This window comes from Coccinella septempunctata, chromosome 2, assembly GCF_907165205.1.
Source record: "Coccinella septempunctata chromosome 2, icCocSept1.1, whole genome shotgun sequence".
In the NCBI taxonomy this organism is placed as follows: domain Eukaryota; kingdom Metazoa; phylum Arthropoda; class Insecta; order Coleoptera; family Coccinellidae; genus Coccinella; species Coccinella septempunctata.
In genome coordinates this window covers 21,098,806-21,118,972 of record NC_058190.1, presented here as the reverse complement: position 1 = coordinate 21,118,972, position 20,167 = coordinate 21,098,806, and the positions used below count along the sequence as shown (strand labels likewise).

The 20,167-nt window shown below is 35.8% G+C and overlaps 1 protein-coding gene across 1 annotated transcript in view; it reads right to left on the bottom strand.

Annotated features, from left to right (window-relative positions):
* The window catches only part of LOC123307845, a 50,971-nt gene extending 47,515 nt beyond the window's left edge, over window positions 1-3,456 (bottom strand). Inside the window, exon 1 of the mRNA XM_044890304.1 lies at window positions 3,412-3,456. The gene's annotated coding sequence lies outside the window, so the exon portion shown is untranslated. The remainder of the gene's footprint in view (window positions 1-3,411) is intronic.
* Window positions 3,457-20,167: the final 16,711 nt, after the last annotated feature.

Here is a 20,167-nt window from a genome sequence, read left to right as displayed (position 1 = left end):
ATTCATTTTCAAAATCGGGGTAATGATCTGAATAGGATGACATTGCGGTACTCGGATAATGTGATACAAGCTGGAAGCCATGCAAAATTTCTCGGGATTCATTTAGACGAAAACCTAAGGTGGAGCTTACATGTAGATGATGTCTGCAAGAAACTTAATAGTTCATACTACGCGATCAGTAGAATAAAAGATATTGTTCCTCTGCAATCACTAATGAATGTCTACTATAGTCTTGTTTACAGTCATATCTCTTATAATATTATGCTATGGGGGAACTCAACGGACGTTGGTAGAGTTTTCATAACCCAAAAGAGGATTATACGTATGATGTTCAGTATTGCACCTCGCAGTTCTTGTAAACCGGTTTTCAAGAGGAACAATATTTTGACTGTCGCTTCCATATTCATTCTCAAGTGCCTGGTATATGCCAAAGAAAATGAAAACCATCTGACGAAGCTGTCTGCTTTTCACAATTACAACACCCGAAATAAAACAGTGCTGTCATTTCCAAAACACAGAACATCTAAGTACCAGATGTCACCATCTTATCAATGCATTAAGCTTTTTAATAATCTTCCTGCGAATATAAGATCTCTTAGTCTGAAGAATTTCAAGAAAGTGGTCAAAGAATTGCTCTTAAAGAATTGTTATTACTCGGTTAGTGAATATTTATGTGATCAATTGTAATGGTCTGATTTCTGTGACTTGTCCTATACATTGTTTGATGTCTAACAGGATCAATAAATTATTATTATTATTATTATTATTATTATTATTATGTTATCTATGCAGAAAAGCATACGCCACGAAACTTCTATGTCCAGGCAACTCATAGTTAACCATAGATTTATTAATCTATGTAGTTAACTCATAAAATTTTCGGGGTTAAGGCAACCACAAGTTTACTTTAGGTCAAACGATAAACCACACTTTGTGAAACAGAATTTTTGATTTAACCACTGGTCACTACATAACTTTGGGTTAACCATATATTGTGAAACTGGGCCTGAGGGTGATAAATAATATATTTCTGAAACGGCGATTCTTTGTAAGTCATTTCAAACTACTGTTTTCCTAAGAAAAAACACAACTTTATGTTATAGCTCAGCAAATAAACCTGTAGGAAAAAAACATAGTACGCCACCGGATTGCTATCAAAATTGTCTGTATAATGTCTTCATTTCAACATCCTAGCACAAACAGAAATGGAGATAATGACCAAAGTTGAAATCGCCGAAATTTAAATTTTGGCCTATAACTCAAAAACAAAAGGAGATAGAGGAATGCAGTTGATGGCATTATTAGTTTGTCGAAAAAAGACGACACGAATGGTACATTTATTTTTCTCTATCTCGTTGGGTTAAAAAGTTGTAATTCATGTATCACCAATTTTGCCCACCCTGTACATACTGATACATTCCTTTATCCACCATTTTTTTTTGGCCGGCCATTTTGAACTTGGAAAATGAGGAATATGCGCTTCATCGAAGACTGAATAGTTCATTTTGATCATCGGATCGGAGCTGTAGTATGATCAAAAAAATTATGTTAGGATATTTTTGTCATCCCTCTATGTACTTTAGCGATCAATTTCCTTGGCAGGATGTTTTGAACTGATTTATCTTCTGGAGAAGGAATCCTTAAAACATTCTGAATATAAAAAAATTGGTTAATTTGATGTGTTCTAAGCCTGAATAGTTCATTTTGATCCTCGGAGCTATAGTATGAACAAAAAAATTATGTTAGGATATTTTTGTCATCCTTCTATATACTTTAGCGATCAATTTCCTTGGCAGGATGTTTTGAACTGATTTATCTTCTGGAGAAGGAATCCTTAAAACATTCAGAATAGATAAAAATCGGTTTATTTGATCGTTGTGGGTGGCGTTCTAAGGCTGTCAGAATGAAACACATATTTTTTCTGAGTACATTCCGATACATTCCTCTATCCACCAATTTTCTTGGCCAGCCATTATGAACTTGAAAAATGAGGAATAGGCGCCTCATCGTAGAATGAGTAGCTGTAGTATGAAAAAAAAATTATGTTAGGATATTTAAGTCATGCCTCTATGTACTTTAAACACCAATTTTCTTGGCCGATTATTTTGAACTGACTTATCTTCTACAGAAGGAATCCTTGAAACATTCTGAATAGAAAAAAAACGGTTCATTTTATCGTTGGAGGTGGCGTTCTAGGGCTTTCAGAATAAAACAAAAATATTTATGTGTATATTCTGATACATCCCTCTATACAACAATTTGCTTGGACGGTCATTCTGAACTTGAAAAGCAGGAGGAATATGAGCGTCATCATAGTATGAAAATCAATAATGAAATCAGGGATTATAAAACATGATCTATAATCCTTGGTATGACATGAGTGTTTACCTTCCTTAAACTCAAATATTATTATAATTATTCGGTTCGCCATCAGGACAATAGTCTTAATCATTAATCAATTTAGAATTTTAGAACATTACAGTTTGAATAATCAATGAGTTGTGATTTTCAACATCAATGCATTTTAGATTTCAGAATAAAAAGAATATATCATAATATTGAATAATTTCCTTTAACAGATTTTTCTCAATGCGACGCCAATGACATTTTGCCAGCAAACGCTTATTATTGTAACGCTGAAATAAAGCATCATACGCTGATTGATAATTATTACTATTCAATTCATAGTGTTGAATTAATTTATGCGGTTGTGTACTTCAAGGGATGAAACCAAATAATTAAATTTTTCATCATTGCTCAATGCATCATTATCATGCACCAGCGAATTAAATAATCCAATAAACGTTGAGGATTGAGTTACATCGCCTGAGAATCGCTTCAATTCTAATTTCGGTAACATGATATGCGCACTACTTTTCGGTTTAAACCCAACATCTCTGATACCTTTCGAATTATCGGACGTTAAAACCTCATAAATAGACTTCATCTCGTAATAACAAGCAAAAAAATCGTCTCTAATTGATTCCTCCCCACTTAAATCCGCATCTTCCTCCTGAAGCAAATTATCAACAATTGTTTTATGCTCACTAACAAATTCATTGCGTATTCTCTCAATGTCGGAAAACCTAGCTTTGAACAAGTTGAAAAAACTACCATCTAATTCAGTCTTTTTTGAGAAATTGACTAGTGACTTAATCTCACCTAGCTCGTTTTATCTTCGACATTGTTTCAGAATTGAGAACACCTGAATTCAAAAAACTAAGATGCGAAAGATCGTCCGTTACTGAACGCGCTTTCAATACGCCAACAATATATTGAAAACGAGCGTATGTTCAAAAAAATTATCGGAGCGGACAAAAAAACAGTCGACGATAAGAAATATATGAATGAAACGAAGTAATAGATTTTCAATTTAAAAAAAACTAAAAGAAGGTACACTAGAAGACTCACCACAGGATTTTCTTTAACAAACGTGAGAGCCCTCGTTTGGTGGGATTTTTCCAGCAGGCTGAAGCTTCTTGGTCATCTTTCACTACACTTCTTCGACAAAATAAAGCCAAGATGATAGCAAGAAATAAGCGTTCCACAGCGTATGATAGTTTAGAAAAAGCGATTATTACAGAAAAATAGCGTTTATGCGTTTTATCGACGAATCTATGCAGTTTTTCGAACTAACTAAATCACACACAGATGTCCAGATGACGTCTTTTGTATGCTGTTCAACTGGCGATCTTCAGTGTAATCTAGTGTACATAGGTGTGTTCATAACAATATAAACTGATATCAAAATATTACGGCAACAAGGATATGATGGCATATACAGCCTTAATACTTATAACTTAGCGAACCTGGATAGCTATACGAAATAAATTATAATTCTATTGGCTAGTGAAAAGAAAATTCTAGAAGTTCAAAGCGCCAAATCGAATTTGCTAAACCTCATATCCAAGAAGACGTTCATCACGGAAGAAATCGACCAAGAATGCATTATAAACGATTATCACGAAGAATCGCATTCCTTATGAAAATAGTCCTTTTTCTGAAAGATATAAGGATATTCAGCTGGATGTCGAAAGTCATATCTCAGATATTCCGAAAAAGAACATCGGCAATAATGACATGTACAATCCAAAATTCTTAGAATTGATATTAAAAAAATACATGCCGTTTTGTCCATTATGGGTTTGCCTTCTTTTGGAAATGTCTACTCCTTTGAGCAACTCTATAGTGGATAATTATTTTTCTCAATTAGAAAATAATAATTTGAAGGGAAGAGGAATCTCAAAATGCCTTCATTTGATCAGAAAAGTTAGGGTGAATTGTTTGTCTTTGAAAGTTGGGGCGACTCGAAAATTAAGAAATCTCGTCTCACCAAGAACGATTATGATCAGAAAACATCTTAAGAATCTTGGTGACGTAGACCGAGAAAACAAGGTTCGCACTTCAATGCAAGATTTTTGAAGAATTTTGTTTTTGAAGGCAATTATTGAAATTGCGAAATGCGAAATGATTCATTCAATCCACCTGAAGCTATAAATGAAGCACGGAAAAATGAAGGTGATTATTTGGTCCAAAAGTGTAAAGATTTCTTAAAAGTCTTAACAGCGTAATATCACAGCATCAGAGCAGTTTATGGCGTCAAGAAAGGAAAAAGAGAATAACAAGCTCCTATTTCGGCCGTATTTATAAAATTAGGAATATTACCTCATTTAAAGGTATAGTAGAAAATATTTTGAGCAATAGAGAACTGCAAAGTACGGCAGTCGCTCATGGTCGTGAATTCGAAGATGTTTCCAAAAATTTTCTTATGAAAGAAACTGGCACTAAAGTCACAAAATCAGGATTATTGATTCACCCGAAATGTTCATTTCTTGCTGCTTCCCCTGATGGCCTAGTCGGAGTAGATGGTGTTTTAGAAATAAAATGCCCCTTTTCCGCTAGAGATGCAGATCCATTCCAATTTGAATTTGATTTTTTGAATAAGGAACAAAATCAGATATCGATCACCTACCAATATCATTATCAAATCCAAGGCATCATGGAAATGGCTGATCGCGTAATTAGTGTGATTTAGTAATATACACCCATAAAAAAATAAAAATTGTGCTTGTAATCCAGTCAGTTCTGGAATGAAATGTTAGTTGGACTATTTCTATAATTTCTATTTATTTCCTAGTATAATATTCCCTTCTGGTACGCTTTCAGGTATATCGTAACGGAAATGGAAATCATCGAAAAAAATTGATTTATTGTCGAATGGATTAGTTGATGACATTGAATATTATATTCCTCTTAAAAATAATCGAAACTACGTCTCTATTAATACCTTTCCAGACCTCGCACTAAATGAAATTCTAATTGAGGATTTTCAGACACTCTCTGAAAAGCAAAGTTTGAGTAGCTTTGTTATCGATCATTGTCTACACTTGATCAACAGTGATAGCCATCAAATATTCTCATTGAGAAAAATCGTCAATAATCATCAATAACAAAACATTTTCCAATGAGTTTGTACAGAGCTTTGAATTCTCGAAGGTGAACTCGATTCTTAAAATCGTAAGAAATCACCATTTCGTTTCAATAAAAATGAATTTTGAGCAGCAAATATAAACTTTCTTTGATTCACGGGGTAATGAACCGAAAAATATAGATTTTTATCTAGGACAAATTTTAGACTTTATGGTATTGAAAGTGATGGACTGCCAAAATTGGAAGAAAGAAATCCTTGCACATGTATTTCAGAAGAATGTGTTCATTCGGCGTTTTTTATTTACTTTTTTTGATAAATTGGTGAAGAACGAATGTTTAACTGATTCCATCAATATAAATAAATACAAGACGACTTGAAGTATTTATTGATCAACAAAAGTTCACCAGTGGATCAATATTGCTTTTTCTAGGCATGTAAATGTAGCGAGAAAGATTTCAGGTGTAAATTTTGTTTGGGATCCACACACGAGAAATGTCTATTGACTTCTTCTGAAATAAATGCTGCTTATTCAAAAAGTGAAAAAAAAAATGTGATCTCTGTAGACTGAACTGCAGAGACATTTCCATATGTACAGGCTATTTCTTTGTGTGGGTACTACGGTTTTCGCAATCTCTTCATAGGCTCACCAAAAAATAAGTGATTATATTCATAAATTTTTCAAAAGTAGTTCAGAATTGAAATTTTTTCAATTTTTTTTGGGCTGATTTAATTAGGTAGTGTATGGCTAATTCGGCTGAAACAAAATGCAGAGAATCAAAAACTTCACGCGCTCTTTTCTGATTCTGAATATTATTGAAATATTTTTGCTGTGTTGGTGTTTTTAATTCAGAATATAAAAACAATGGCGAATAACGAAAAGTATGATGTGATGATTTGTTCTATAAAATCGAATGGAATCCGGAAGAAATTTTGGAATTATGATACACAGGTAGCATGGAATACTTAAAAAAATCTTCTGAGCTTGTTTTTGATTTGAAAAATTCGGCATGTAGTACATTTCAAGTATTCATATTATTCATTCCAACCATTCCTATCGATATATAGTACCTATAGTTAAGTTGAAAACTTCCAAGTGGATACCCGAGATTTTTCTAATTTGATTTGATATGAATATTTTGTATGTGATATGATATGAAACAAAGGCGGATAGTTTGAAGCATTGTACAAATATCATTCAAAGCATTATTCATACCAATGGCAAATAACTTGTTTATATAAGCTACATGATTATGGTTATTTGTCTATTGTTTGAAATTTCATCTTAATTACTTTCTTGTTATTTTCTTGTATGATGAGCATCATAGATCGTATATGAAATCTGTGATATGTATATGTATCTGTTATATGTTATATGTATATAATTTTTTATTTATTTGTGAAACGCATACCATTAAAATAAATAAATGTATATTTCTACCAGAAACTTTTGGTACTAAAACGTCCACCCAATTATATTAATTCTACGATGCAATGAAATATTATAAAAAAGCGAATATTCAGAATAATTAGTATTTTATGTACCTACACCGAATTTCAAACCATTTTTCAACAGTTCAGATTTTTTTCTGATACTGAGAAAAGTCAGTGAGATTCACCCTTGGGAGTTATGCAGATGAAAAGGTCTTGAAATATCGTTTGATAGGGTCGTATGAATAAGTACACCTGAGACTGGGACTCTGAGAAGAGAGAGTGAAATTAACCCTTCCTTCCAAGTCTTGCAAATAAAAAAACTCCCGGAATATTTTATAGGGCCTTCTGAATAAGTACGCCGAATTTCAAAACCTTTATTTATTTTTTAGACCTATTTTCGATTCATTCTGTGGACTCTGCAAACGGGGGGTGAAATTGACCCTTTGAAGATCTGCAAATGAAAAAGCTCCGGGAATATCGTTTTATAGGGCCTTTTGAATAAGTACACCAAAGTTCAAACCCTTTATTGATTTCAAAGGCCTATTTTCGATACATTATGTGGACTCTGAGAAGAGGGGTGAAATTAACCCTTTCAAGTTCTGCAAATGAAAAATCTCACGGAATATTGTTAAATAGTGCCCTATAAATATGTAAACCAAATTTCAAACACTTTATTCATTTTTTGGCCTATTTTCGATTAAATTTCGAATATCCATTTAACGGATGGAACTCACCCTTCAACATTCTACGAATAAAAAAATTCTGAAATAGTATTTATCAACTTCTAATGATTAAACTTTTCGAGTTTCAAGGAATTCATTTATTTCCGAGACCTAATGTCGATTTCAGTATGCGCAGTACGAGAAAAAAAAATAACTGACGCCACTGGTCAAAAGAGCGCTAGATCTGAAGTGGCTGCTAAGTTCACACCGGTCCCATCAAAGGTTTACGACCATTTGTCGCAATACCCTACTTCTAATCTGTCAATGCCTCCATCCATTAATCACCAGATGCAAGCTAGCTACAACAGTGCAGTAACCCCCGGGATGGTCCTGGCATCCTCAATGGTCTCCAGTGTACATTCTGAAGCGGAATCCGTCGCTGGTGCTGATTACTTAACTGATTCCCTCTCCCAAGACAGCTTTCAACAGATGCAGAAAACAAAACAAATACATACCTATCATCATACTCAACAAACGTTGACTACCTTCAATTTTTCTCCGGATTTTATTAGTCTACGTGAGTTTTTCTATGTTTTCAGAACTTCACATTGTGAATAATGTTTTTGCATGAATGCGTTCTGATTTTTTTGGATATATTAGGTGCGCAACTAAGTTTCCGCTTTTTGTCAATAGATGGTTCCAGCAGTAAGTGCTGGTTACAGTGACTCTAACGAGATAGTGGCGACAATTTGAAATTTAGCAAGAATATGGCGGCTTAGAAGCACAGATTTCAATGCTATGATCTCTAATTCGGAATGCAGATTGGCTCACGTCACGTCACGTGACCAAATCCGCCATATTCTTGCTAAAACGATGAAAAACGAGACCACAATTGTCGCCACTGTCTCGTTAGAGTCACTGTAGTGCTGGTCGATTTTGACATACCCAAAACGTCATGAACTAAGCTTAGATATATGGTAAACAGACTCTTTTAACAGATAAGTGATTTTTTTGTGGCGTCATATATTTTTGGTTGTGTGCATATGTCTGATTTTATGCCAAATAATCGCCATTTATGGGAAGTGCTGTGGGGGTAAGAACCCCACCCACTGGATCATCAGCAGTTCCACTCATATGAAGACATCAAAAAATAGCTTGATTCTTGGATAGCCTCAAAAGATGAATACTTTTATCATAACGTTATTCGAACTCCACCAGAAAGATGGAAAAGAGTTGTAGCTAACAATGGACAATACTTTGAATGATTCATTTGTAGCCATTTTTTCACAATATAGTTCTATTTTCATCGAAAAAACAGTGGGAATTTAGTTACGCGCGCCTAAAACTTTATGTTTATGCTAATCGAATGTAATTATATTCTTCAGTTATCCTTGAATTTCCCTACCTTGAAGAGCCTCAACGATGGCGTCCCATACTTCTGGCACAAAATTAGAATCAGCAGTTACAAGGAAGCGCAGGGTACAGCGAGACGTTCACTTGCTGGAATGCCTTCTCTGAAGCTTGTGTTGTGTTTTGATATTTTTGGTCCAATCATTCTTAGAAGTATATCAAAATCGGTCCTCTTCATCCGGAAAAAGTTTGTAAACCCCATGTCGTTCCTGTACTCTAAGTTGAGCTGGTTGACTTAATCTAGGAGTAGGTTCTTCATGAACTCGCTGGGCCCCATAGATATACTAACCTAATATGGATGAGCCCTCCCTAATTCGTGCTATGGAAGAATGTGTTGCCAGCGCAACTAAGAGAGAGATAGAGTTAGTAGTGCAGAAAGCATGCAAATTCCATTCAAAAAACATTGAATATGTATGGAAATTCTGATGTTTGTGCGATTTTCATGAGAATTCAAGAACGAAATTATTGGGCGCATGCATTGCCTGAATGATCATTTGTTTTTATAGCTACAAAAATTCATGACTAAAAGCGCACTTTAATATGAGAATTCAATAAGGAACTTCGCGTGAAGAAAAATATAAATCCTATCCTATTGCGATCACAGTAATGGTTTATTACGAGGTTTATTATTGAATTTGAATGAATACAGACTGTTTCAAAATTCAATACAATGAGTTTAGGGGTTTATTTCCTTGGAAATTTTTGGGCAAAAAGTTCATATAAATATAGAACTTCATTCGCGAACTGTACGGTCTTAAAATTTTTCATTTGGGTTTTACCAGGGAAGTCAAATACTGACGGCACTGATCCTACTTTTAATTTTTTATTGCCATGAACATTAACAAAATAGTCCTCCTTAACGAAATGTTTGATGCATATTAAAGAGGTGTCCCTGGGAATGGAATTTTTCCTTCTCACCCCAGCAACTACCTTTTGCTCAGGACTTCGTCCTTTGGAAATCTATAATCCTCATGTTTTATACAAAAATTAAGAAATTTTTTTCTGATCGAACCAATATTGAGCTATATCGCCTTAGTTACCATGTGTCATAACACACTCATATTTCCCTAGGGAAATATGAAACGTCAAATCATATTTCTTTCAAAACGTCAAATCATATTTAATTTCTTTATTTAGAAACAAAATGAAAACTGCAATTGTTGAAATTTCCACTGAAAGTTTTTCCACCAGATACAAAGGAAGAAGAAATATCTTGTTCATAATTATTCGTCGACGAGACTACAGTTTTCTTGAGAACATTCCGTGCAGCAGCAGTCTCGGACGATTCTCCCAAAACGGTCTTCAAACGACTGTGATGCTGCAGATGGCTCTCCCTCCACACCTGCTATCATCTTCGCTACCTTATTTTTCTGCAGCATACTGTCAGCCAGATAGCCTTCTGCAACAGATGAACTTTTCCAACCACCATGTCTCTTGAGTGTTGTCATTGAGGCTCCCGCATCGGCAACCAAAGTCGCGGATGTTCGTCTTCCACAATGGCCTGTATACATTTTCGGATTATCTAATCCCAACCATTCAGCAACCTTACTCGGAATTTTTCCGAAGGTATTTTTGCCGACAGGCTGAAGAGTACACTTCTTATCTCTATAAGCTACGAAGAACCTAAGAACGCCTTGCGGACGCAACGCCGAATACTCCCGCACCAAACGAGCAGCACCCAGATCTTCTTCATCAATTATAGTGAATATTCTGTTTATATCATTCTTAGTTTTTGAGACTTTAATTATGATTACCGACCCACGATCTTCGATATCTGAAGATAGCATATTCACCAGCTCTTGTGTTCTGCAGGCGCCAAAGATTTCCATTATTAAAACAACCTTCAAAATTGTGAATGTAAAAATCTTATCAACAGAGGAAATCAAAATGAAACTTTTACCTTATATATCAAAAAAACGTCATTAGGAGCTTCACTCAAGAATGTCTTGAGCTGCTCCCGGGACAACACTGCTGATTTTTTAGGAACGTATCCTTTATTTTTGTTCTTAACAAATGCTTCGACTTCATCGACTAATTTGACATCAGTTTTTTCCTTCAAATGTAGCATTGATCTTAACATCGATAGTTTCGACCATAACGTGTTTGGTGAATATTTCTGCGACTGGGGATCGAATGAATTAATCATACATCAAGAATAACAAGAATCAGAGCAACATACCAAATCTTGGAAATATGCTAACAAAATATTATCGCTCACACCGTCCACCAAATTTTTTCTTTTCCACTCCTGAAAGCAATCGTACTCTCTACTGTAGGCAGCTTGAGATTTGGCCGGAACCAAAGATTCACGGGCTTTTGCCGATTGAGTTTCGACGTAGTTCGACATTATTTCAATAATTTTATTTCTGACAAGACGTCAAAATGAAACCAGTCAACCATGATTTTCAGAAACATGGCCCATAGCAACGTTAAAAATTTAATTATTACAAAAATATACAATCTAACAATGATTTCCCCATAACAGATTATTTCAATCAGAAAAAAACTATTGATTACACCACGGGAAATATGAATATATTTCCCTCGGTTGTCTATACATCCCGAGGGCGGAGTTGTAACTTTGACAACCTCAGGAAATATACTGTCCATATTTCCCTAGTTGTAATAATAGCTATATAATATGTCAATATGTCAGAATACAGTAATCTGTGGAGAATATGACATATATTTTCGTATGCAGTGCCCCCTAGCGATTTATTGCAGAACTAAAAACTGTATTTGGGGTGGGGGTAAGGAAGTGTCAAGCCCCTGGGTAGCCAGTCGTCTTCGATTGTTCGATTACGGTGGTCCTTTCTTTTCTTTCAGGCGCGAACAATGGCTGCAATTCTCGGAACAAGGTCTTCTTGATAACGCGTCTGCAACGCGATGGCTAGTCCCCGCTTTGTGTTCGGTGTCGAAGTCATACTCTTCAGGACCGTCATACCGGGCACCCTGGGGGCAACAAATCAGTTGATTAAACGATACCAATTTTTAATACAAAAATTTTTTCTTCTTCAAAATCGAAAAGAGGAACATTATTAATCATTAGAGTGAAATCGAAAAGGCGGCTTTTTGCGCTTGGTCGCAAAACAAATCACATATATGTTCTCAAAGCATCGAATAAAAATGCATTTCAAACAGGAACAAGGGGAATACCGGCAGATGGAAAACGATCAAAGATGCCGCATTCTACTCATAAAAATAACTTTCAAACAGTGCCGGATTGGCTCATATTGACCTAGTGAGATTGTGAAAACCGTTGGGCCCCAATGGTAAACAAATAGAAACTTCTCATAAGGATAACTCATAAAAATAAATAAAGAAATAAACTCTGAAAAAAACTAAAAATAAATATGAAGAAGAGCATATATAGAGGGTGTTTCCCAATGACCTGGACAAACATAATACGACTTTATGTTATATATGCTAATAGTGCTGAAGATAATATTGGGAGAAACATTTTTGACTTAGGATATGCCAATATAGCAAACTTATGAAGCATTTGCGAGATGCAAGGTGTTATAGGACCTTTTTCAGCAATTGAGTGTTGTGTGTGGAATTTTCCTTTGATGAATCAGATTTAATTCCTTGGGTACAGATACTCCATTTTCTGAGAATTTCCGTGAAAAAAAGTTCAACAAAATCGAAAAGAATTTTTTTACATGTCCATAGCGAAAAGCAAATCTTATGATTTGCTTTGCGAATACTTTTCGTAGGTACTCTGCTGTTTTCCATCCTGAAGGATGAAAAGAGAATCATAAAATATTTATAGCTAGGGGTTCTTGCATTGAAGCTTTCCCTTGGACTTAAAAAAAAAAATTTCCAATCACTATTTTGACTCCGTTCGAAATTATGATACACAAGTTTGCAGGACCTCCCTGGAAGATAATATTCAATAATCACAATAAAATTTCAGGATAGGAATCGAACTCTCCCCACTCTAGGTTCGAAAGATTTGATCCTTACCTCTACAATGCGCTGGTAGAAAAAATGTTTAGGATAAAAATGATCCTAATTTGTATTTCATAGGTAAGGATCGAGCTTCTCGATTTGAGAAAGAGGATTGCGATTCTCAATAGTGTTTTACTGAAATGTAAAAGAATAGAAAATTTTTTTTGTGATTATTGGATATTATCATTCGAAAAATGACAGCTCTAGACAAATATGGGAAAACTGTGTTCGGTTTTTGTAAAAAAAAATTACAGAAATTCTTTAAAAAATCCAGTATAAGAATGAAATCTCAATTAATAATTTTTGAATATTTGAATTGAGCACAAAACACAAAAAAAACTCTATAGTTAGTGACTCATAAACTTTCTTTTCCAAAACATAAGAACAACTCGCCCAACAAAATATTGCTGTAAAATAACCATAGCTTGATGAATCCCGCTAATGCTTCGAAAACGGGAAATATATCTGAACGAAAAAATGTTTTTCTACAAATGCAAAAAAAATGTTCAATCCTTTTCCCGCACGCATTTCAAGTTGCATTTCCCGGTACGGGAAAAACGCCTTCTATATCTTTCCCGCACGCAAATGTCAAAGGGTAAATTAAATTCTGTCATGTCTCCATGCACCGAACGCCAACGATGAGATACCCATGGCAACGACATGCAGTCATTATTTAATCAAATCAAATTTGATCTGTTCCTCGAAATGGATGTATTTATTTATTCAAAGCGCTTGTAGAGAAAATATTGTTCCTAAGACCCTTGCGAAAAGTATTTTGTCCGCATTTAACTGCAGTTGAAGTACCAATTTCCGCACATGTTTTTGCAGGTCATAGAGAAACACCCCTTGTACTCAATATTTACCCCACTTTTAAAGGAGACCTAACAGAATCGTGCCAAACCTAAGAATTGTACCTATGTGTCATATTTCTTGCAATTATTTAATCCAATATTCGTATTTTATCTCAAATAACATTCCTCCAAGGAAAAATATTTCTATATTACTTCAACTAAGGTCCCCGAGAATTCAATTGGGGGGTGGGCCCCGTGAGATTTTTCTCATTATCTCACCGGGCCAGTCCAGCACTGCTTTCAAAGTCAGCCTGTGAATATCTCCACCGCAGCGGCCACTCACTGCCCCTCTTTTTGAGTTGTTGCCCTCTAGCCAGTCGGTCTCTTTGATGAACGTCACGGACTGTATAGTTTTTGGGACGGCCTCAAAGATAATTCAGAAATAATTTTTATATTCTGTTTGCTAATCTGAATTCGAAATATTCATTTCTGGGAGGGATTCAAAATACTTGAGAAGCAAGAGCACCCTTTACAATAGTAAATCGTGGTTATACGAATTGAGACTGTTGAAGATTTTCATATATCTCTTTTTCTGTGGAGTTTAGAATTTCAAATTGGATCATATTGAAGGTCTGTTCTATATCTGTATTTTTCAAACATTTCACTGTATGTATTTTACTGTATGATACCGGCGCAGGCGTAGTTTGTAGGGCTTTTTAAAACGAAACGGACGAGACAACCACCTAAATTGTTGAGGAAAGTAATTACCAATAATAATTATTTCGTTGTCTATGGTTGACAATTAACGGTTAACGACAATTAACGATTACCATCGTAACCACGGAATGAATTAGTCAAATAATTGATGATTTCACATAGCATGGTTAGCGGAATGACTGGTACTGTACGAAATTCAAAATTGAATATCTCGAAAACTAATGCATTGAATGAGAAAAAAAATTAATATGCTGAATTCAGTATAAAAAGGCCTTTCAAATGAGGTATCACTCACCCTATCTTTTCTATTCAAAATTTAGGCGTTGGTGTTCTAACACCAAGGGTTGAAGCGATATAGTTATGAATTTGACCTTAAAAGTTGTCCCCCTCGAAACAAAAATCGACGTGTCCGAGCATTTTTTCGAAATAAATTTATTCCGCCCGTTATCTCGTCTGTTTCGTTTTAAAAAGCCCACCCTGTATATAACCCACTCTTTTGTATTCCTTTTTTTCTTGTCGTTTTTTCAGATTCAACATTTTCTCACTTTTATGAAAAAGACTTATCTCCAAATATGCAAATTTTTAGCAGGTTGTACGTTATTCCATAAAGAATTATGTACTTAAACTCAATAGAGTCAACAGAAAGGTGGCAAAATATAATTATTCGGGGGCGGCGAAATTTTGTTTAGCTACTTGTCCTTCCGGGTTTTTAAAACTCAGGAGCCATTTCAAAGCAGCATGGTCCTCCTTCTTCTTCATGTACCGTCTCATGAACGGAGGTTGGTGACTAGTAGGGCAATTTAACATTTGAGGCTGCTGCTCGAAATATTTCAGCAGATATTTAGCCAGACCCTGCCCTCAAATTCTTCAACCAGGAGTCTCTTCTTCCAGGGCCCCTCTTGCTGTTGATTTCACCCTGTATTATCAGTTGCTGCAAGTCATATCTGTCTCCGCGCATGATTTTCCTTTTTTGATGGTGTATAAAAGTTCCATCTGAGCATTCATCCTGTGAAGTACCTTCTCATTCCGTATCCTGTCAATCCAAGATATCCGAAGCATGCGGCGGTATGTCCACATCTCCAAGGCGTTGATCTTTTTGGACCCTTACCCCTCGCTGGATCTCAGTATCATCCGTTTTATGTGACTCTACCTACACATTTACTTTTTAGTTCCAATATTATAAAGTTGTTTTTAAATTGATATCTTCAAGATCCAGGTTCAGTTCAGTCATTATTTCGATCAATTTAATGTGATGTACCTGGTCGAAGGCTTTTCTGTAGTCTATGATACTCTATATAAGTACACGTCCTTGCTGACATCCCGACATCGTTGCACGAACACTTTGACGCTAAACAGCGCTTCTCGAGTCCCCATGCCATTTCTGAAGCCAAACTGGTTGTTTTTCAGTACCATTTCACATTTCCGATATATCCTACCGTGTTATTTTCAAAAAGATTTTCCGCATATGACTCATCAAACTGATCGTGCGATAGTCTTCACAGTGTTTAGGGGGATTTACCTTTGGCAAGGTGACAAACGTTGGCTTTAGCCATTCAGTAGGTATAATACCGGTTTTATATATCATATTGAACAATTCTACCATAATGGTGACGTTGTCTTCCTCAATGAGTTTTATCACCTGTATTGTAATCTGATCGGGTCCGACAGCTTTCCCTTTTTTACTATTTTTGATCGCGTAGATGACCTCTGGTTTTGTTAGTGGGGGCGCTGATTGTCTATTAGTATCATCGTTATTATAGGGTTTTATTCTCTGCTCTTGAAAGAGTTTTTCAATATAGGATTTCCAATGTTTAAGACGGTCTTCCAAGGAGCATTTTATTTTTTCATTATCATCTCAGAGGTTGTTGATGGGCCTGTGTTTGTAACTTCTACACATTTCCATGATTTCCTTGTGCATATTCGAACTTTCGTATTTTCTGTCCATTTCCTATATTTCCGAACATTTGTTTGATCACCACTCCTCCTTGGCAGTCCTCATTTTTCTTCTAATTTCTTTGTTTAATTCCTTGTAGGCTGATTTATTCTCATTCTTTGTTAGTCTTCTCTTCTCCATAAGTGTTAGTATTTCATCCTTCATCCACCACATCTTCTTGGGTAAATCGGTTGTTTATATCTTCTTCCGACTTGTTACTATTGTGTCTTTAGTATGTGACCAAGACTCGTTGATTTTTTGCTCATGTGTACTAATGGCTAGTTTCTTAGGATTTCCATTGATATCTTTGGCTAGTTCGTTTTTAATTTCCCCATTTTCAGGGAATCTCAGGTCACCTTACTTCTGCTTCTGTGTTCTTTGAATCCTCTTTAACCATATATTGATTTTTGCGATTATGATTGTGATTGGAATTGACCAGGGTATGATTTGACGTTCTTAACACAGTTCTTAAATATTTTAGTTTTAAAATCTAACTAATTTCCGATTATATTCTGATCGTTGTCCTTCGGGGATGGCCAAGTATAAAGTATAAAGTCTTCTTGTTGAGTGTTGAAAAAAAGTGTTCGCAACTATGAGCTTGTTTCCCTCACAAAACTGAATGAGTCGATCTCCTCTGCTGTTTCTTTGCCCAGTCCAAAGTTTTCTACACAGTTTCCCCTTGCCTAAATTTGAGTTTAAATCTCCCATAACAACACAAACATCCTGTGATTTGGTACATTTAAGTAGCTGGCTGATCTGGTAATAAAATAGGAAATACTCCTTCTTCATGAAATATCTTTGAAACGTCACATTTTGAAATATCCATTTCAACTGTTTCCAAAAAAATTATTTTAAGCACTTAAATAAAAAATGGGTATTGAAAATTTAAAGCGTTTCATTTCGATTGCACAAGTTGACAACATCGACTGAAATATGCCTTGATAATAAAGGACAACAAATACATTATCTTGATGACATAGACGGCTGTCTATAAAGTCTGCGACTAATGAGGAAGGTCGTAAAATTTTATGGGATTTTTATAGCCGGTTACAGTTAAGGCTCGTCAGTCAGTACGCGCCTGTGAATCAACAGCTGTTATTTTATAAACAAGTTGATCGGACATTGTTCTTTTCATTGTCTAGTAGGCGCTGTTGACAAATCGTAAACTCGAAACCAAGCGATTCAAATTTTAATACCCCATATTTGAAAAATGATTTTGAATAGTTTCCGCGGTGCATTTGAAAAAATTCATGAATGAAACTCATAATTATTCAGTTTGAACTTGCATATGCAGTGATAACCCAAATTGAGGAGAACTCCACATTCTTCCACCAACTGCTCTTCCTTGTCGGCAGTAGGGGCTTACAACTGTATCAATGTTATATCCATAGGAGACCCGGCAAACTGCAGGATCATAGCTCGATCTGAAAGCCTGACAACACTCTTAACGCTATGAGCTATACTCTTCTTCACTATGAACGTTACCCCATTTCTGTGATTAGGCTCATCATTACCGGAGTAGTAGACCACACTTTCCTCCCGCACTATCTTACCTGTGCCCGGCCATCTCGACTCACTGATTCCCAATATGTCTATGTTGAACCTATTTATCTCCTGGATAATATTTTGAAGTTTTTCTGCCTCAAACATTGGAGTAACATTCCAAGTTGTAATATTTTTTGTCTACCCGGGGATTCTTAGCACCCTCTACCCACTTAAGGACTGCCTGGGACTGAGGGCTGTAATTTTGTTTCCTCCTGCCATACTAGTTTTCGAGGGATGCATTTGAGCCTTTAATACGGTTTCCCGTTGCCTTCCGTATCCTCATGCCGTTGACAGTATACCTGTTCTTCTGCCTTCGGGACTGATTTCTCAATTTCAGGACAAAATGGTATCATACCTCAATCGTTCGTCTGTCCTCTCAGCAAAGAGTGAGGCCGTTGACAGTTTGAGGGTAACCAGCGTGGTCCGTTCTTAGTAACAATTTGCTTCCGTACAAATATTTGTAAAAATATTCTACGGACTTGATGGCTGCTAAACGTTCTCTCCTAGTCACGCAAGAATTCCGATCTGGTTTGGACAACACCTTGCTGAAGTACCCGATGACTTTTCCCTGTCCATCCTGAACTTGCGATAGAACGCCCCCAATGGCTGTATTAAGGGCATCGCAGACGAGCACAAATTTACCTTTATCTCTTGCGTACCTCACTCTTTATATCCAATTGGCTTCTTAACAAGGACCAATGCCAGAATAACTTCTTCCGAGATTCCAGCTACCTGAACTTCGTGGCTAACTGTTGCGTTTCCCAATTCAATTGTGGAGACGATCGATTTTTAAGTCGTTATTCCTCGTCCAGACGCAGTTCGAAGTTTGATCCTAACTGGGAATCTTGAATCCTTCAGCAATTTCTGGACGCAAAATGGTTTTGGTCGAGCCAGTGTCTACCAGTATTTTCCCATTTCGATAATTTATCTTTAAGAGGATAGCTATTCTTAATGAATCCTCAGACATTATTCCTGGTATTATCACTTTGAGGGTATTTTTGGCTTATCGGATTGATAGCTGTTCAAGGAAGCTATCTGGAGCAGGTGGACAAGCCAGCCTGACTAATCTCGCCAGGACGGCCTCAAACTCCTGGAGATTTTCCCCTGTTTTCTGCACGCGGTTCTTTATTTGTGTATGGTAAACTTGTTGTAGATGAGCATCGCCATATCTCATTTGAAGTTTCGATGTTAAAACGGGCTTGTTGACCCTCCGGAATCGTTTGCAGAATGCTGAGTGCCTCTCCACGTAGAGTTACTATTAATGCCGTGGCTTTTTCGTTTTCGCTCCAATTGTTTGCCAGCACAGCAGATTCAAAGTGTTTTTGATTTGTCGACCAGGGTATTTTTCCATCAAAAGTTGGAGGCCTGATCTTCATTCTACTACATTCGACGTAATTTTCCGCTTTCGCTGTGCTGTAGGGTGATAAAGCCAGAATATCCGTTCTATTTGACATTCTTTTCAAGGAATCTATCGATTTGGAATGATGTTCAATAATTATTCCAGCCATTTGTTTAAATATTCCATTAACTTCATCATAAACTTGGTCAAACTTTTCATTAACTCCGTTCACTATATCAAACCGTCTGCTTTAACAAATTTTTCATTTATGGTTTCCAGTTTCTTATCCAATTTATCTGAAAGTTGACTCTTACCACATCATGACAATTTTCCTTAATCTGGTCCATTTTCTTATTCAATTTTCGAATATTCTCTTTCCTTTGGACCATTTGTTCATTCAACTTACAAGAGTTCTCGTCCATTTTCTCATTTAATTTTCGAGAATTTTCTTCCATTTTTTTGTTTATTTTCCTCAAAAAGTGCATCACCACTTGAGTCCCCATCGCGTTCTGTAGTCTTGTGATCACTGGCATGAACCCTAAATAACCGAAAATATTTATTTCATTCGAGCGATGTTGAACAGCCTCTGATGGTTTCGTCGCATGAATCGTTTGTAGATTAGTATGTATAAGGAAAAAAATTGGTTGAATCAAACAACGAAAATTTGTGGTAATCGATGCTTCACTTCTACTAACCGTTGTTTTCGTACTTTGAAATTTTCATTTGACATTCATTTCAGTAGACATAAATGTACTTTGTTTAGTTTCCTGTTTTGCAAAAGAAATAAAAGACTGAGTTTCAGCTGAGTACATTTATAATTCATCAATAATAGATGATTTTATCGTAGAGAGTCCATGAACAAAGTCAATGGAAATATAAAACATCGGAAACACTTATTCTTTACTTTAAGGATTGAAGAGAAACAGTTTACATTCTGAAAACATTTTTACATATATA